The sequence below is a fragment of the Squalius cephalus genome (assembly GCF_949319135.1).
Source record: "Squalius cephalus genome assembly, chromosome: 18".
In the NCBI taxonomy this organism is placed as follows: domain Eukaryota; kingdom Metazoa; phylum Chordata; class Actinopteri; order Cypriniformes; family Leuciscidae; genus Squalius; species Squalius cephalus.
In genome coordinates this window covers 9,777,399-9,793,203 of record NC_137139.1, presented here as the reverse complement: position 1 = coordinate 9,793,203, position 15,805 = coordinate 9,777,399, and the positions used below count along the sequence as shown (strand labels likewise).

The following is a 15,805-nucleotide window of genomic DNA, read 5'->3' as shown; positions in this document are numbered from 1 at the left end:
ACAAAACATTGTGACAAACTTTGACAACATGTTTCATGTTGTATGGACAAAAATACTGTTTGAAATATGTTTGTATAAATAAGATCTAAGCTTAGTTTTTGCTTTAATTTTTTTTTTTTTTTTTTTTATCTAAAATTTTTGAACAGACGCTGTTTAGTAAAAATAATACCTTAGGTTAAATTTAAGCAAAATCATTTACATCATACAGAAGTCTTCTAAGAAGATAAATAGAAGATATGATTTTAATAAAACTTTAAATATTTGATTTAAACAGTCTTTTAATTTTAAAATATCTAATTTAAACTTTTAAGGTTATGCTTTTAAATTAATTTAGTATAAAACTCTGGATGTAGTATGCTCTGGAAAGCAGACTAGCTTTGCTGTGACATTGTGTCCCAGAGGCTCATCTGGTCTGTAACTCCTCCTGTCTCTGTGAGGGTCTGGAACATTCATTTCACACTGTGGTTTATCACTGGGAGGGTCTGGTGGGGCGTGCATCTGAGACGCGTCTCTGTAGGCAAGGGCGTGGTTAGCATGGTGCCCTCTGACCTCAGAGGGTACCACAACTTTCAATAAGAAAATTGAACTGCAGTAGCCACCGTTCAACCTGAAGAGGGCAGCACTCAGACGTTTTTACACCATATTTTGTAGAATTAAAACACTTTAAACACAAATGTAAAAAAAAATTACTTGAATCAATGAACAGCATTAACAAAGCCCCAGTCTTACAGATCATTTACTAAAAAAAGTTGTTTTAGGGTTTAGTTACCCTTTAAACTTTTACAATTATGCTTTGAAATAAATTTAGTATGAACAAAACTTTCTCTCTGGAAAGGCGTTAACAGACTAATATTACATATGCTGTGACATGATGCACAGAGGCTCATCTGGTCTGTCACCGTATATCCTGAAGCTGTCATTAATGATTGTCAAGTAACTTCTTTCTCAGAAGACGCATCGCTGATCGGAAGGACCTTATAAGCAGCCTATCAATGGGCATCAGCCTAGCCTGAGGGTTCACAGTTTCTAAATGTTTTCATTGTCTCTCTCTCTCTCTCTCTCTCTCTCTCTGAAGATGGGCCTATGTGGTAATTTTCTCACAGAATACAATTTAAGGAATTATTGAACATTTCACATGTGTGAGATGACTTGTGACACTTCAAATTTCAAATTATTTTACACCCCAGATAAATAGAAAATATACTTTAAGTTCAAGTCAAGTTTTTCCACAGACCATCGATGTAGAATATTTGTTTTTATTAAGACTTTAAATAATTCATTCATCAATTAATTTAAAGCATCTTTTATTTTTTAAAAGATATCATTTAAACTTTTAAGATTATACTTTGAAATAAATTTACCACTACCAAAACATTCACAATGTCTCATCCTAATCACTGAATACAGCCCTCTGGCTCAGAGACCGACAGACGGTGCTGTGAGAGTGAAACACTTCTGGAGATTTTATATTTAACTTAATGCATTTTGCAATCCCCATTCATATGTGGTATGGACATTGATGTGTTATGAGCTACTTGAAGAAGTTTCTACTCTCTAAAAGGTGACTTAAAAGATGTAAGATGATTTTATTTATTCATCTAAAACTAAAATAATTGGATCAATAGATTTTTAGTAAGATATTTCTTTTAGAAGCATTTAATTGATATACTTTTAAATAACAGAATGTTTTTCAACTTTAGTTAAATTAGCAAGATATTTATTTTATATTATTAATTTATTTTATAAGCATTACATTTATATTATTTTAAAAAACAGAATGTTTTTCAACTTTAGTTAGTGTAATATATACAGCATTGTTAGAAAACCTCTTTTCTCACTTCCACTGTGTTAGGATAATAACCAGAGGATTCAAGTGCAAGTAAAATAGATGTTTATTAACAAGATGGTCAGATGCAGGTAGAGCAAAGATGAGTAGTATTCCAGAATGAAGGCACTTGGCAGCACAGGGACGCTGAGGACGAACCCGATCTCTCTGGTGACGATGATGATGAAGATGATGATTAAGATGATGATGATGGTAGTCCGGGGAAAACGGAGATGAGTCGGGACCCCGCGCACATACACACAAAACGGAAAAAAGGAGACAGCGAATTCATAAACCATGACACACTGTCCCCAGCAATCCCCCTGCGCTCTGGAATGTGGAGGATGGGAGGGAGCTCCATGCTGATGCTTGCATGTGACACACATCCTGATATCTATAACCCTAATAACTTCCATTATATCACAAACATCCTGATGTCAGAGCTCAAAAATAACCCTCACAACTTCCATTATATCAAAGTTCAAATATTAAACAATGAATCCCCTCATACTCACGAGGTCATAGACATATTATCCAATTATCCTATTATTCAATTACACACAAGGTCACCGCTAGGGCAAGGTCAGGTCAAGGTCAACCCAAGGGCAGGGGGAGGGGCAAGGTCAAAAGGTCAAACCCATCAATCATTATTAAATAAAAAGCCATCAATAATTTTGACACAAGCTGAATCATAATACTACTAACGATATTTAAATAAACGAATATTCGATTTTTCTGAACCCGAATATTCGAATACAATATTTTTGAAAAATACCCATCCCAAGAATAAAGGGGTAACAACCAGGAAAATAAATGATTTATACTGTAAGTATTTTAGAACTAAGGGGGAACTTATACTATTATGATAGACAACGTTTGAGAGCCAGAACATACACTGCACCTTTTTGTATTAATAGTGTACAAATACATAAAGGCTTTTTTTTTTTTTTTAATTACGGGGTACATATCAGTGCATGTATACATTAATTTTATTTGATATCAAAAGTGCAGCTGTTTTAGTTTGGGCTTCCCTGTTTAAAGGCAATTAAAACAATTGCAATTTTCTTTTTTAAAATACTGAGGAAATATACTCTTGTTCCCTTTTGTTGTCACTCCGAGTTACGTCGGATGACGACGAATGGGGTTTCGCTTAGAAAGCCTATCATCTTCGAGTATATAAAACGAGCCAATGGCATTGAAATGCCATGGGTCTGCGGAATTTGCATAGCGTATCTCCGCCCCATCCTGGGGGTATATAAGGAAGTACGCCGGCAACATGCAGATATGTTTTCGCTTCGGAGCCAAGTTGATTCTTCACTCCACAGCCAAATTCTGAGTTATCTCTTCACTCTCTTCGAGACGAGCCTCTCTCCAAGTGTTGGTGTGACAGCGAGTTCCAGCGAGTGCACATTCCCTGCTTATCTGTGCAGTGATTTGCCAGAGTGTGTGTGTTCATCTCCCTGGTCGCTTCAGCATTTGTGGAGAAATCTCCATTCATAAAAAGATGCCTCGCCCGTGTATTTCTGGTTGCGGTCTATATGTGTCTGACTCAGATGGGCACAATCGCTGTCTTGTGTGTCTGGGTGTCGAGCACGCTAAGGCAGCGTTTGTGGATGAGTCATGTTCCCATTGCGGGAACATGCCCATCGCACGGTTGCGGTCGAGACTCAATGACCTTCGTAGTAGAGTCCCCTCACCCGCACCCCGATCTACGAGCTCCACGAGAGCTGGTACTTCGGCTGGCGGCCAGGGTGACCTGAGGGTTACGGTGTGGAACAAAGCGCCGACTATTCCACGCTCCACACCGTCCTCTAGCGCCGTGCAACCTGCGAGTGTTTCAAATGAGCCTGCAGTACAGTCCACTGATTTGCCGCACGTCTCATTTCGCTGCATCACAAGGTGGGCAGGAGTCCTTGGGAAGTGACGATTCGGCTGTGCTGCCACCCTCGGGTGTCCCAGCATTGCCCGAGTCTGATCCCGAGCTGACGGCCATGCTTTCCCGGGCAGCCGCGGCCATTGGTCTTGAGTGGTCCCCGCCACCTGGTCCAGTGCCCTCGCGGCTGGATGATTGGTTTTTGGGAGCGGCCGCTGACCCTCGTCGCCGCCCAACCCCAATACCTTTCTTCCCGGATGTGCATGAGGAGGTCACGAGGTCCTGGAAGGCACCATTGTCTTCCCGTGATCGCTCGGCGACCTCCTCCGCCTTGCCTCCTCTCGATCAGGTGGCTGCCAAAGGGTACAGGGTTCCCCAGGTCGAACGCTCTGTTGCGATGCAACTGTGTCCTCAGAGTGCTTCCTCCCGTCTTCCTCCCAGAGCACGCCCCGTGGGACGCTGGTCCTCCCCTGGCCTCCTCTGGCAGGACGCGGCTAATGACCGTGCCCCCGCACTGGGCCACTATGCCACCCACGCCTGGGCCGGTCATTCCGCCTCGCTGCACCACCGAGGGTACGTCTGTGGTCCGTATGACCCCGCTGGTTCAGTTTCTGGGAGCCTGGTTAGAGCTTCCCGGTCTGTCCCGCTGGGTCGCGAGGACCATCAGGCTCGGCTACGCGATTCAGTTCGCGCGGTCTCCTCCCCGCTTCAGTGGAGTCCGCTTCACTATGGTCGGTGGCAATGCCCCTGTCATGAGAGCGGAGGTCGCCACCCTACTGGCGAAGGGTGCGATCGAGACTGTCCCTCCAGCCGAAATGAGGTCCGGCTTCTACAGCCCTTACTTCATTGTACCGAAGAAATCCGGTGGATTACGACCTATCCTGGACCTGCGCGTCCTGCGGCCATTTATATCCCGGGAGACCTGAACCAGGCGGCCGACGAGCTGTCTCGGCTTCGGCCTCTCGCTGGAGAATGGAGACTCCATCCCCAGACGGTTCAGCTGATTTGGGATCAGTTCGGGGACGCACAGGTAGATCTGTTTGCCTCCCACGACTCGTCCCATTGTGACCTGTTTTATTCCCTGACCGAGGGCACGCTCGGCACGGATGCACTGGCGCACAGCTGGCTGCGGGGCCTTCGCAAGTATGCGTTTCCCCCAGTGAGCCTTCTTGCGCAGACCTTGCGCAAGATCAGGGAGGACGAGGAGCAGGTAATATTGGTTGCCCCGTATTGGCACAACCGCACTTGGTTCCCAGAACTAGTTCTCCTCGCGACAGCACCTCCCTGGCCAATCCCTCCGAGGAAGGACCTACTTTCTCAGGGACGGGGCACCTTATGGCACCCTCGTCCCGATCTTTGGAACCTCCACGTATGGCTCCTGGACGGGACGAGGTAGGTTTGAGTACCCTACCACCAGCGGTGGTGGCTACCATCACTTCCGCTAGAGCATCGTCCACGAGACATGCCTATGCGTTGAAGTGGAACCTCTTCGTCAACTGGTGTTCTTCTAAACATCTAGAACCCACGAAATGCCCCATCAGTGTCGTGCTTTCCTTCCTGCAAGAAGGGTTGGAGCGAAGGCTGTCTCCCTCCACCCTGAAAGTGTATGTTGCCGCCATTGCCGCACATCACGACGCAGTTGATGGTAAGTCCTTGGGAAAGCACGACCTGATCGTCAGGTTCCTGAGGGGAGCGAGGAGACTGAATCCTCCTCGTCCTCCCCTCGTACCCTCTTGGGACCTCTCAGTGGTTTTAACTGCCCTGCAGAGTGCTCCCTTTGAGCCTCTGCAATCAGTGGAGCTTAAGTTCCTGTCAATGAAGACAGCGCTCCTGGTTGCATTGGCCTCCATCAAGAGGGTAGGGGACCTGCAGGCATTTTCGGTTGACGAAGCGTGCCTGGAATTCGGGCCGGCTAACTCTCACGTGATCTTGAGACCCCGGCCTGGATATGTGCCCAAGGTTCCCACCACACCCTTTCGAGATCAGGTGGTGAACCTGCAAGGGCTGCTCTTGGAGGAGGCAGACCCAGCCTTGGCACTGCTCTGTCCAGTACGCGCCCTTCGTGCTTACGTTGACAGAACGCAGTGTTTCAGGACCTCAGACCAGCTCTTTGTCTGTTATGGTGGGAAGCTGATGGGAAAGGCTCTCTCCAAGCAAAGGTTGTCTCACTGGATAGTGGACGCCATTGCTTTGGCTTACCAGCAGCAAGGTCGACCATGCCCCCTTGGTGTGACGGCCCACTCCACTCGGAGTGTGGCATCCTCTTGGGCTCTAGCACATGGCGCCTCGCTAACAGACATCTGCAGAGCTGCAGGCTGGGCGACACCTAACACATTCGCGAGATTCTACAATCTCCGAGTAGAGCCAGTTTCTTCTCATGTACTCGCTTCAACTAGCCGGTGCTAGATTCTGCTCAGGTGTCTTCGCTTGCTCGCCATTCCTCTCCACGGACGGGATACGTACGATATTTCCTCAGGTGAGCCTCATAAGCCCTGAGTCTCCTCCAGCACTATTGACGTCAACGCCAGAGTTATGCCACTGGCAGCTTTCGCGCTTGGCTAGGTGCCTCCATGTGCATGGTTCCCCTCCGGGTGACCCCCACATGTGTATTCCACTGTAAGCCTCTTTGAGCATGTGTCTTTCCCTTGGCAAGCCACCTTGCCACCCCTGGGGTTGAAATATTCCACCTGCGGCTGGACACCCCAGTGATTCTCCATATGCAGCCCTTAGCAGGTCATATGTGTATTCCAAGTCCCCCCCTTCGGGTTGGGCATAATTGCATATTTCCACTGAGATATGCTTCCCAGTGTACCTTGGTATTCCTGTGTTAAGTAGGAGTCCTTCGTCCGTGTCAGTCTCACGACAGGGAGCTCAGACTTACGCAGGGCACTGGAAGACAGAAGCAGGAGCTAGAGGTAGAGATGGAGCCGAAACAACAGAGCCAGGGCAAGAATGCGTTTATATCTTGGAAATTCAAACAGCATTTCACATTAGCATTTCACAAGAGAAGAGAGAACGAAATATAACTGTGCAGTGCAACCTCTGCTTGCCAGCAACCAACCTCCTTTCAGCGTCCAAAGACTCCACCTCCAATCTGAAGAAGCATCTTAAAGTATGTTTTTTTCAAATACGTAGACCTACACCACAAAACTAGTTGAAGATATATATTTTTTTAAATCAGTCAATTCCAGCGTTATGGACGTGACATTTGCAGTCAAAAATTAAAATATAAGTTCATTCTCAGAAAATGCATTAATACCAATAGTGAAACGTCTGTTTATCCATACTCCCTTCTTAATAAAGGATTCCAGACATTAGACAAATATCGGTCTACATGCGTTTTATATTTAATATGAGGGAAGGCAACATTTTTCTTTTTCTTTTTTTTAATTCTGTGAATTACACTGCGCAAACCAAAAGTAATACTACTCACCGGATGAAGAAGGGTTGGCTCTCCACAGAACATAAAACATTAATTTTATTTTATTTTTCATATTCGCATTTATGAGGAAAAAAACAATGGTCGTGACAGCGGCACTAAAAGACTGCTTTAAAAGTTTCACAGAGACCTCAAACAGAAAGCACAAAGCCTTTCTTTAAAGTGAATTTCGTTTTAATTTTTTAGAGCTTTCACACTTCACGCGGTTGCAGTCCGTTTATCCGTTCCAGTTGCGGTGCGTATACAGCAGTGCAGCGATCGTTTCCGCACCGAGTCTATTTCTGCTGTGCTGCATGCACTGAATTAAAATGACAACACATGTTTCATGGTCAAAATGAGATTGAGCTGAAAATGTAGTAATTTAACCATAAATGCATTTAATTAAATAAAATGTAGTAATACCACCATAAATGTATTTAATTAAATACTGCTTTTTTTTCACAGTAATCTTTTTACTTTAAGACCGGGGTAAAGCAATGAAAACTACAGTTTACCTCAACAAGGCGAAATAATGAACAACACTCATCTGATTCGTGGATGCTGAAAAACAAGTTATTTGTGGCATGCAAGATTTGTTGTATTTAAATTTAAATGCAAAAGAAAAGGCATGATAGTCGGCTGTTTTTGTCAACTTTAAGTTTTAATTTAAAATGTTTGCGATTTTAATATAAGGAGCCTACATAATTAAATGTTACCACTTGCTTGAACAACTTAATATATAATCTATATAGAAGTAATGCATTGATTAATACGTTGTTTAAATTGTTTAAACTTGAATACGTCTATTAAAGAGTGTATATGTGTAGGCTACAATTAGAATTGTACCAGTGACAAAAAATTTTTTAAATAAAAGTTGCTGATAACTTCTGGATTTGAAATACAAATATTGTGTATGTGTTTGTGGTACAGCTGCGGATCAGTTACGCACTATATGTGAAAGCACTATAGCGCGTGCTGCTCCTGCACCGCATACGCACCGTAACACGTAGCGCATACGCACTGCACACGGAGTATGTGTGAAACAGGCTCTCTGCGTATAAGGTAGTAGGCCCTACTTGCCTCACAGACATGTCTACTTTTAAACAGAACAATTCAACACGAAAGAACTGCTCTCTGCATATGTAATCCGTATGAAATGTGCATTTCTCTCTGGCGCGTTCACTAGGCTACTGCGAAGATCGCGAGTCAGCATCGTCAACTTCATCTTTGTAGCCGACACTGACAAAGAAAACGTCTCAGGTTATGACTGTAACCTATGTTCCCTGAGAACAGGGAACGAGACACTACGTCAGAATGACGCTAAGGGGAACGCCTCAGGCGTGACAGGTGTCTGAAATCAAATATCAACTCACAGCAATCATGCTGACCGGCGACAGCCCGTGAATCATTAACGTGAATGATTAACGTGCAACCTGCAAGTATAAAAGGGCGCTTTGCAAACATGACAACATCCTATCGTCTGAAGGGACTGTTGCAGGCAGGCCCCGAGGCATGGCAGGAAGACGTAGTGTCTCGTTCCCTGTTCTCAGGGAACATAGGTTACAGTCGTAACCTGAGACGTTCCCTTTCGAAAGGGAACTCTACACTACGTCAGAATGACGCTAAGGGGAACGATATACCAACGCCACCATGCTAAGGGGAGTGCATGCCCAATGGCAGTGACAACTGTCAGAACTCGCAAATTCAAATGAAACGCTAGAGCCACTCACCCTCAGGTCACACTGGGCTGTCAGTGACAGCACTCCCTACAGTCATAGCCCAAGCTATATGATACCACAGAAAAACCTCCATAAACATAGTTTAGTTAAAGGTCTACCTGGGCCTGCTCAAGGGCCTAGGACCACAACTTCAACTTCTTAGAAGGGGTCCCTTCTAGGGAATGTGGCTAGGGAACCTGAGGGAACCCCGGCCAGTCACTATTCAGGGGAACGTGCCACCTGAAATGCCACCAGGCAGGCCTGACCTGGTGTCACTATATAAGACACTACAATCTGACCACTTCCTGTCTGTCCGAAGACAGAGCCTCTGGACACTTGCCTTTAGGAAGGCATCCAACCCGAGGGACTGCGAAGCAGGCAGTGAACCATTCGGACCGGATCTCAGAGACGGGATATCCTGGAGAGTATGACTCAGCATAGTGCTTTACAACCCTTGCCAGCGAGGGGAGTTTCTCTACTCGATCCACGGATCAACCCAGTGTTTGTGTTTCAAAACACTAAGGAGGCCTGTGAGGGCCTAAGGACTGACCTAACTGGGAGGCCTCATGAGAGGCCTACGACTGACTGACCAGACTCAGGAGACCACATACTCATACTGACCCTCAGTGAGGGGAGCATTAGACCTACCTGGTAGGCAACCAGGCTGTAGCAGGATAAAGAGGTTCCAGGAGGGAACCCGTAGCAGAGAGTAAAAACTTGAGTAGAGCCAGGGCGCAAGCTCACCTTCGGTAGCTGCCTGAAAAGGTCTGCTAAACTGAAAGTAAGCGGCCACTAGCTTACAAAACCCAGCACCACAGTGAAACTACTCAGGGAGACCTGGAGAGGCCTACTACCTGACAACCACAGTATGTGGAAGCTCACCTTCAGAGAGGCCTGGTGAAGCCTACTATCTGATAAGCACAAAACGTGGGAGCTCACCTTCAGAGAGGCCTGGAGAGGCCTACTACCTGAAAAACCATGCTCAGTGGAACACACAGTAAGTGGGAGCTAATCCTCCAAGGAGGCCTGGTGAGGCCTACTACACGACAACCACAGTATGTGGGAGCTCAACTTCAGGGAGGCCTAGCGAGGCCTACTACCTGAAAAACCATGCTAAGTGGAAACACACAGTAAGTGGGAGCTAACCCTCCAGGGAGGCCTGGTAAGGCCTACTACATGACAACTTGGGAGTTCACTTACAGAGAGGCCTGGAGACGCCTACTACATGACAACCACAGTATGCGGGGGCTCAACTTCAGGGAGGCCTAGTGAGGCCTACTACCTGATAACCACAGTGCATGGGAGTTCACTTACAGAGAGGCCTGGAGAGGCCTGCAACATGACAACCACAAAACGTGGGAGCTCAGCTTAAGGGAGGCCTAGTGAAGCCTACTACCTGATAACCACAGTACATGGGAGTTCGCTTACAGAGAGGCCTAGAGAGGCCTACTACCCGTTACCAGAAAAACCACATTAAGTGGAAACTCAAGGTATGTTGGAACTCAACTCCAGGGAAGCCTGGTGAGGCCTACTACCAGAGAACCATGACATGAAGGAGCTTACTTTCAGGGAGGCCTGGAGAGGCCTACTACCTGAAAACCACAGCTGACAGTGGGCCAGACTGGCAGTCCAGTTGACTGTCTATGGGGCTTTGCCTTCAGGGAGGCCTACTCCCTGAAACAGTCTAATCAGCTGGATGTGACTGCTGCTGGGGACTCGCCTAACAGGGAGGCCCGGTCGAGCCTACTAGCTGATAGCGAGTCTTTCTGCTACTCTAAAGAACACTGCTGGAACCATACTATTAAAACTTTTCCTATAGTTTTGTCCTAGTGTATGCTCCACAATGTTGTGACCCACCTCCGAGGAGGCCTGTTAAGACCTACTACTCGGTAGTGAGTCTTCTGCCCGAACTACCAGGGCCAACCACCGAAGGTGAGCTGGCCTAGGAGCCCTATCTTAGGGGCTACCCGGTCAAGGAGGCCTGCTGGGGCCTACTACCTAACTGTGCAGCCTTCAAGGCAGAAAAACTGTACTACAGCGCTTACAGCATCCTGGTACCTAATCACATTGCCCAAGGCAGTGTACTCAGCACAAAGCAATACCCTCATAGCAGGGGAGTACAACATACGCCACTCTGCCTAGTGGAGGCCCCATTTTGAGGGCCTACCTACTAAATGCATGGGCGTCAGCTCATGGCAATGCCCTGGCTTCAAGGGAGCGGAGTTCAAATACCAGAATGAAATGTAGTTAGAACTCCCTGCTCAACCGGAGCCATCATGGTGTGAGGTAGATAATACAGAGCTGAGAATGGATTACTCAAAACTACCCTGCGTTAGCGGGGGAGTAACACCATATGCCCCTGAAACGTTAGACAGGGAGCGGGCCTGCAAGTGGCTCCAAAGGGTGACAGGGATTGTCCTGTGCCCAGCCTGGGGAAGCGGGGCTTGCTTGCAAGCCAACCAACCTTCACCCATCTTTCGAGCGGTTCAGCTCAACGGGCTAAGTGGAGCCAGCTCTAGAGGCCTAATCCAAGTAGCTCTGTTCGGCAGGGTCTGGCAAACTATCACATCGCAGAGCGAAAGACAGCCTAACCCTGCCTAAAGGATCATACCTCAACTACCACCCTGCATTACTCTACCACCCCTGAATGCAGTGAAAGGGGCGGGCCTTGGCCAACAACTCCCAATTAAGGGATGAGGCTGAAATCAAGGGGAGGAAGCCTAACACATAATGAATGCGGCAGCTATACTTAGCAGAACGCCTCCAACATCCCAAACCTAGCCTAGGCCAGCTACAGAGGCGGCCCGGGTTAGGGCCGACCTATAAGCATAGATCTACCTGAGGGCTCGGAGGAGCCACAGCCTACTTGATTGAGAGGCTGTGAAACACTCAACCTACTGACACCTTACAGAGCTCAGGGGAGCGAAGTACTCAGGATACCACTGTCACAAACCGATAGGTAAGACATAAGATCTATCTGAAGTGCCAGCGTCAGTCTAAACCTAAAGCAAAAAGCTCTTTCTCTTTTTTTTTTTTTTAGGAAGACCAACTACTCTACCCCAGGGTGGCTAACAGCCCTGAGGCTAAACAGAAATGAGCGGTGGCCCACCACGCATAAAAAATGTTATGACAGGAAGGCCATCACATACTCAGAACGGAAGCCAATTTTCCTTGAGCTTCTCGTTAATTCGTTCCAGCCACCAACTGGGGAGGCTTCAGGGCCCTGAAGACTTTTCCATACTTTACCTTTTTTTTTTATTCCTCTAAGAATGACCCCTAGGTCTATACAGGGAACAAGGCTTCTGTAGAGAGATACAAATCAGTGTTAGTTATATACACAAATTCTCAAAAACCAAAAAGTTCACCTGCGGCGTGCGGAGTGAAGACTTCACCAGAAAGGTCTCAACGAACCTGGGGTCCACCACTTTTACATGCCTAAAAGAGGCGCTCACATCAACCAGTTGCTACGGCGGGCCATCAGAACATAGTTCTCATCATAGGCCCAACCCCAGGGCTGGTGTAACGTAAACGCCTGGGGAGTCAAGAAGAGGGAGAGGGCCGGTAGAAAAAGCCCTCCAGGGAGATCAAACCCTTACTTCCGCTGAGCGTTGCTATGCTTGCGCTGAATGACCTCCCTTAAGTCCCTCTTCCTGCGGGAGGCTCGCCTTCTCTGCGTCCTGCTCCTCCCTGGAGGGGGCGCACGAGAGGCAACACTAGACCTCTGGTCCTATCTATGGTCCTCAGACCAAGACGGACCAGGTCCTCCCGCCTGCCTGGGCCGGGGCCCGGATCTCAGCGGTATACAGGTTTTAAATGCGGCTGAGTGCGCCTTCGCCTCCCTAAACTTTCCAACCACCGCCTCAACGGAGGTGCCAAAAAGTTTAGTAGGCGAAACTGGTGAATCAAGGAGAAGGGCTTTTTCCTTCTCCCCGATATCAGCCAAGTTGAGCCACAGATGCCTCTCCGTGGCCACCATCGCTGCCATCGACCGGCCGATCGCGGCAGCAGTCTGTTTAGTGGCCTGGAGAGACAAATCTGTGGTCCGGCGCAACTCAGCGACTGCCTCAGGGGACAGCCCCGTCCCCTGGTCGAGATCCCGCAGCAGATCAGCTTGGTAGGCTTGGAGCACTGCCATGGTGTGAAGGGCAGCACCAGCCTGACCTGCTGCCATGTACGATCTGCCATTCAAGCGAGCCGTGACTTTAAGAGGCTTGGATGGCAGAGTCGGAGCTTTTAGTGTCGACGCCCGCCCAGATACGAGATAGTTCGCAAACGTCTCGTCAATGGGCGGCATCGACACATAACCATACTCCCCAATCCCCTCAACATCAGCGAAATTACCCCGCTGATGTCGATGAATACGGGCCGAGTATGGTTTCTCCCATGCCCTCTCGATCTCAGAATGGAGATCCAGAAGGAATGGAAGGCTCCGTTGAGCTGGTGGTCTATGTTCAGGGAGAAATCGATCGTCCAACCGGCCACGAGCGATCTCTCCCTGAGCGCGCCGCCATGGCAACTGAAGTTTGTCAGTGGCGCGCTCCATAACTTCCACCAACTCAGCGTACATGGGGCAGGATGGCTGACGAGGTTGAGGATCTGATTCATCCTCCTCAGCCATCTCTTGCCCAGCCTGAAGAGCACTCGCTGCAGTATCAGTAGGAGAATCGTCTCCGTCATCCACCTGCAGCTCACTCTCGTCAGCCGATGACGCGTCCGAGAGGTGAACAACCCTCTCGAGACTGTCAGCGAGCTCCATCTGGGAGCCCCATGAAGCGCGTCGCCGCTCTGCCTCGGCACGAGCGGGACCCGATCCGCGAGGACCAGATGCTGAACTCTCTCCCCTCGAGAAGAGAGCCAGACGAGAGCGGAGCGTTCTCATAGGAAAACACTCACAGTTTGCACAGGATGCTCCCTCGAGAGCATCCCGTGCGTGCTCTTCACCCAGACAGTACACACACATCTCGTGAGTGTCACCCGGCGACAAATATCTTGGGCACGGGTCAACACATTTCACATATGTTTTAGGACTTGCCTTAGATGTGCGTTTCATCTTTGCTGTAGCAGACGTTTTAATTAACAGACAAAAACAGTCCCTGAAGACGAAAAGATGTTGTCATGTTTGCAAAGCGCCCTTTTATACTTGCAGGTTGCACGTTAATCATTCACGTTAATGATTCACGGGCTGTCGCCGGTCAGCATGATTGCTGTGAGTTGATATTTGATTTCAGACACCTGTCACGCCTGAGGCGTTCCCCTTAGCGTCATTCTGACGTAGTGTAGAGTTCCCTTTCGAAAGGGAACACTTGTTTATTAATAAAAAATTTAAATATCTCCTTTCTATATTTGACATAGGCTATTCATAATTATTCCTTTTGCCGGTTCTTTGTGACAGCTTTTAGGTGCTTTATTGGCATACGTGTCACCACTGCATCACCGCACCCCCACCCCACAAGAATAGGCCTGTTAATTAAGCAGGATTTGATAGCCGACACTTATAAAATGCAATTCAATGTGGAAGTAATCCAAGTATTCATAATACGTTACTCAGATTGAATACGTTACAAATTACATTTTTGGGCATGTATTCTGTATTCTGTAACGGAATACGTTTTGAAAGTATCCTTCCCAACACTGTTGATAAGCATCTCTGGATGAAAGTAATTCTCTGGAATAGAGAGTGCATCCAGTTCGGCATTGTCCATAGCTTGTCCTTCATCCGCGTAGCAGTGCGGCTCATAAACAACAAACTCCTCATCACGGGTTTGGAGAGCAAGTAGTTTCTGAAGAGAAGAAGGGGGGAAGGAAAGCACAATGAAAATGGTTGACCATCCTGTCAAACATTTGGACATGTTTCTTATGATCTAAAGGTTCTAAATGCTTCTAAATGATTAATGATAAAGAATGAGTAGATGTGTTCCATCCTCTGATTAGTAGTTTATGTTGAAAGAAGCATAAAATCACATTGTTGATGATAACAGCAAGGCTGTTGCTCAGGTAAGCCGCATTGTCATAAAAAGCACTTGATCTGATACTCAAACGCTGCTTAAAAAAACACAGATTATGATGTAAGAAAGGCTGAGCTGAGCTGATGTTTGCATATGTTATTAATTATTACTGTCACTTCATTCTTACTTTGAAATTTTCTCTGTATGATCTTGTGGAACTCTAGAAAACACACAAAACACAGTCCATCACAAAACCAATGAAATGACTAAAACATTGGAAACTTGCTGTCGTTGTAATACTCACCCTATGTATTGAGCGTATGAACATCTGGTCGGGGAAGTCTAGCTTTGGAGCCTCCAGTGTTTTATGTATCACCTGGAAATTTTGAAGCAAAAAGATATTTTAACAAAAGTTACATCTCCTGTATATGATAGAAAACATGATGCAGAATTTCACTTTAAAGGAGTAGAAATAAAATTGAACTGCTTTTAACTGTATTTCTTAAATAAAACTATAAAATAATATATATATATACTGAAAATATTTTTTCAGTTTGAATTACTCATGAACAATTAATCATACACATAACATGCATAATGGAAAAGGAAATGTTAGATGATATTATTTATTTTTGAAATAATTTTGAAAGATAAATATTATTTCCTAGAATGCTCTAATTAACCCCAAAGACAAACATGAAGAGTTTTATTGTTACTCACGGTTCGTGATGTGAGCTTGTGGCTTGAATTTACATTTGTAGACAACTTAAAGCTGGTATTTACATTGGAAGCACCTGTTTTCTGAATGCCTATACTGGAAGGAACCTTTGTGAAGACAACCTGATGATTTAAATTAAAACAATCATTCAAGGTAACAATGAATATTTTATGTAAATATGAGTTACACTTATCAATATTTTACACTTTACAATAAGGTTAATTATTATTTGTTAATGAATTAGGTAGCATGCACTATGAACAATAGTTTTTACAGCATTTACAAATCTATAAAGTTAATGTGGTAAC

The 15,805-nt window shown here is 46.3% G+C and overlaps 1 long non-coding RNA gene across 1 annotated transcript; it reads right to left on the bottom strand.

Moving 5' to 3' along the window:
• Positions 1-14,802: 14,802 nt before the first annotated feature.
• On the bottom strand, positions 14,803-15,155 carry LOC307145425. The gene is made up of 3 exons (XR_013818956.1): positions 15,084-15,155; positions 14,967-14,999; positions 14,803-14,873 (listed from the first exon to the last, which is right to left on the bottom strand). It is a non-coding gene; the product is annotated as an uncharacterized lncRNA (long non-coding RNA).
• Between the last annotated feature and the right edge of the window lie 650 nt (positions 15,156-15,805).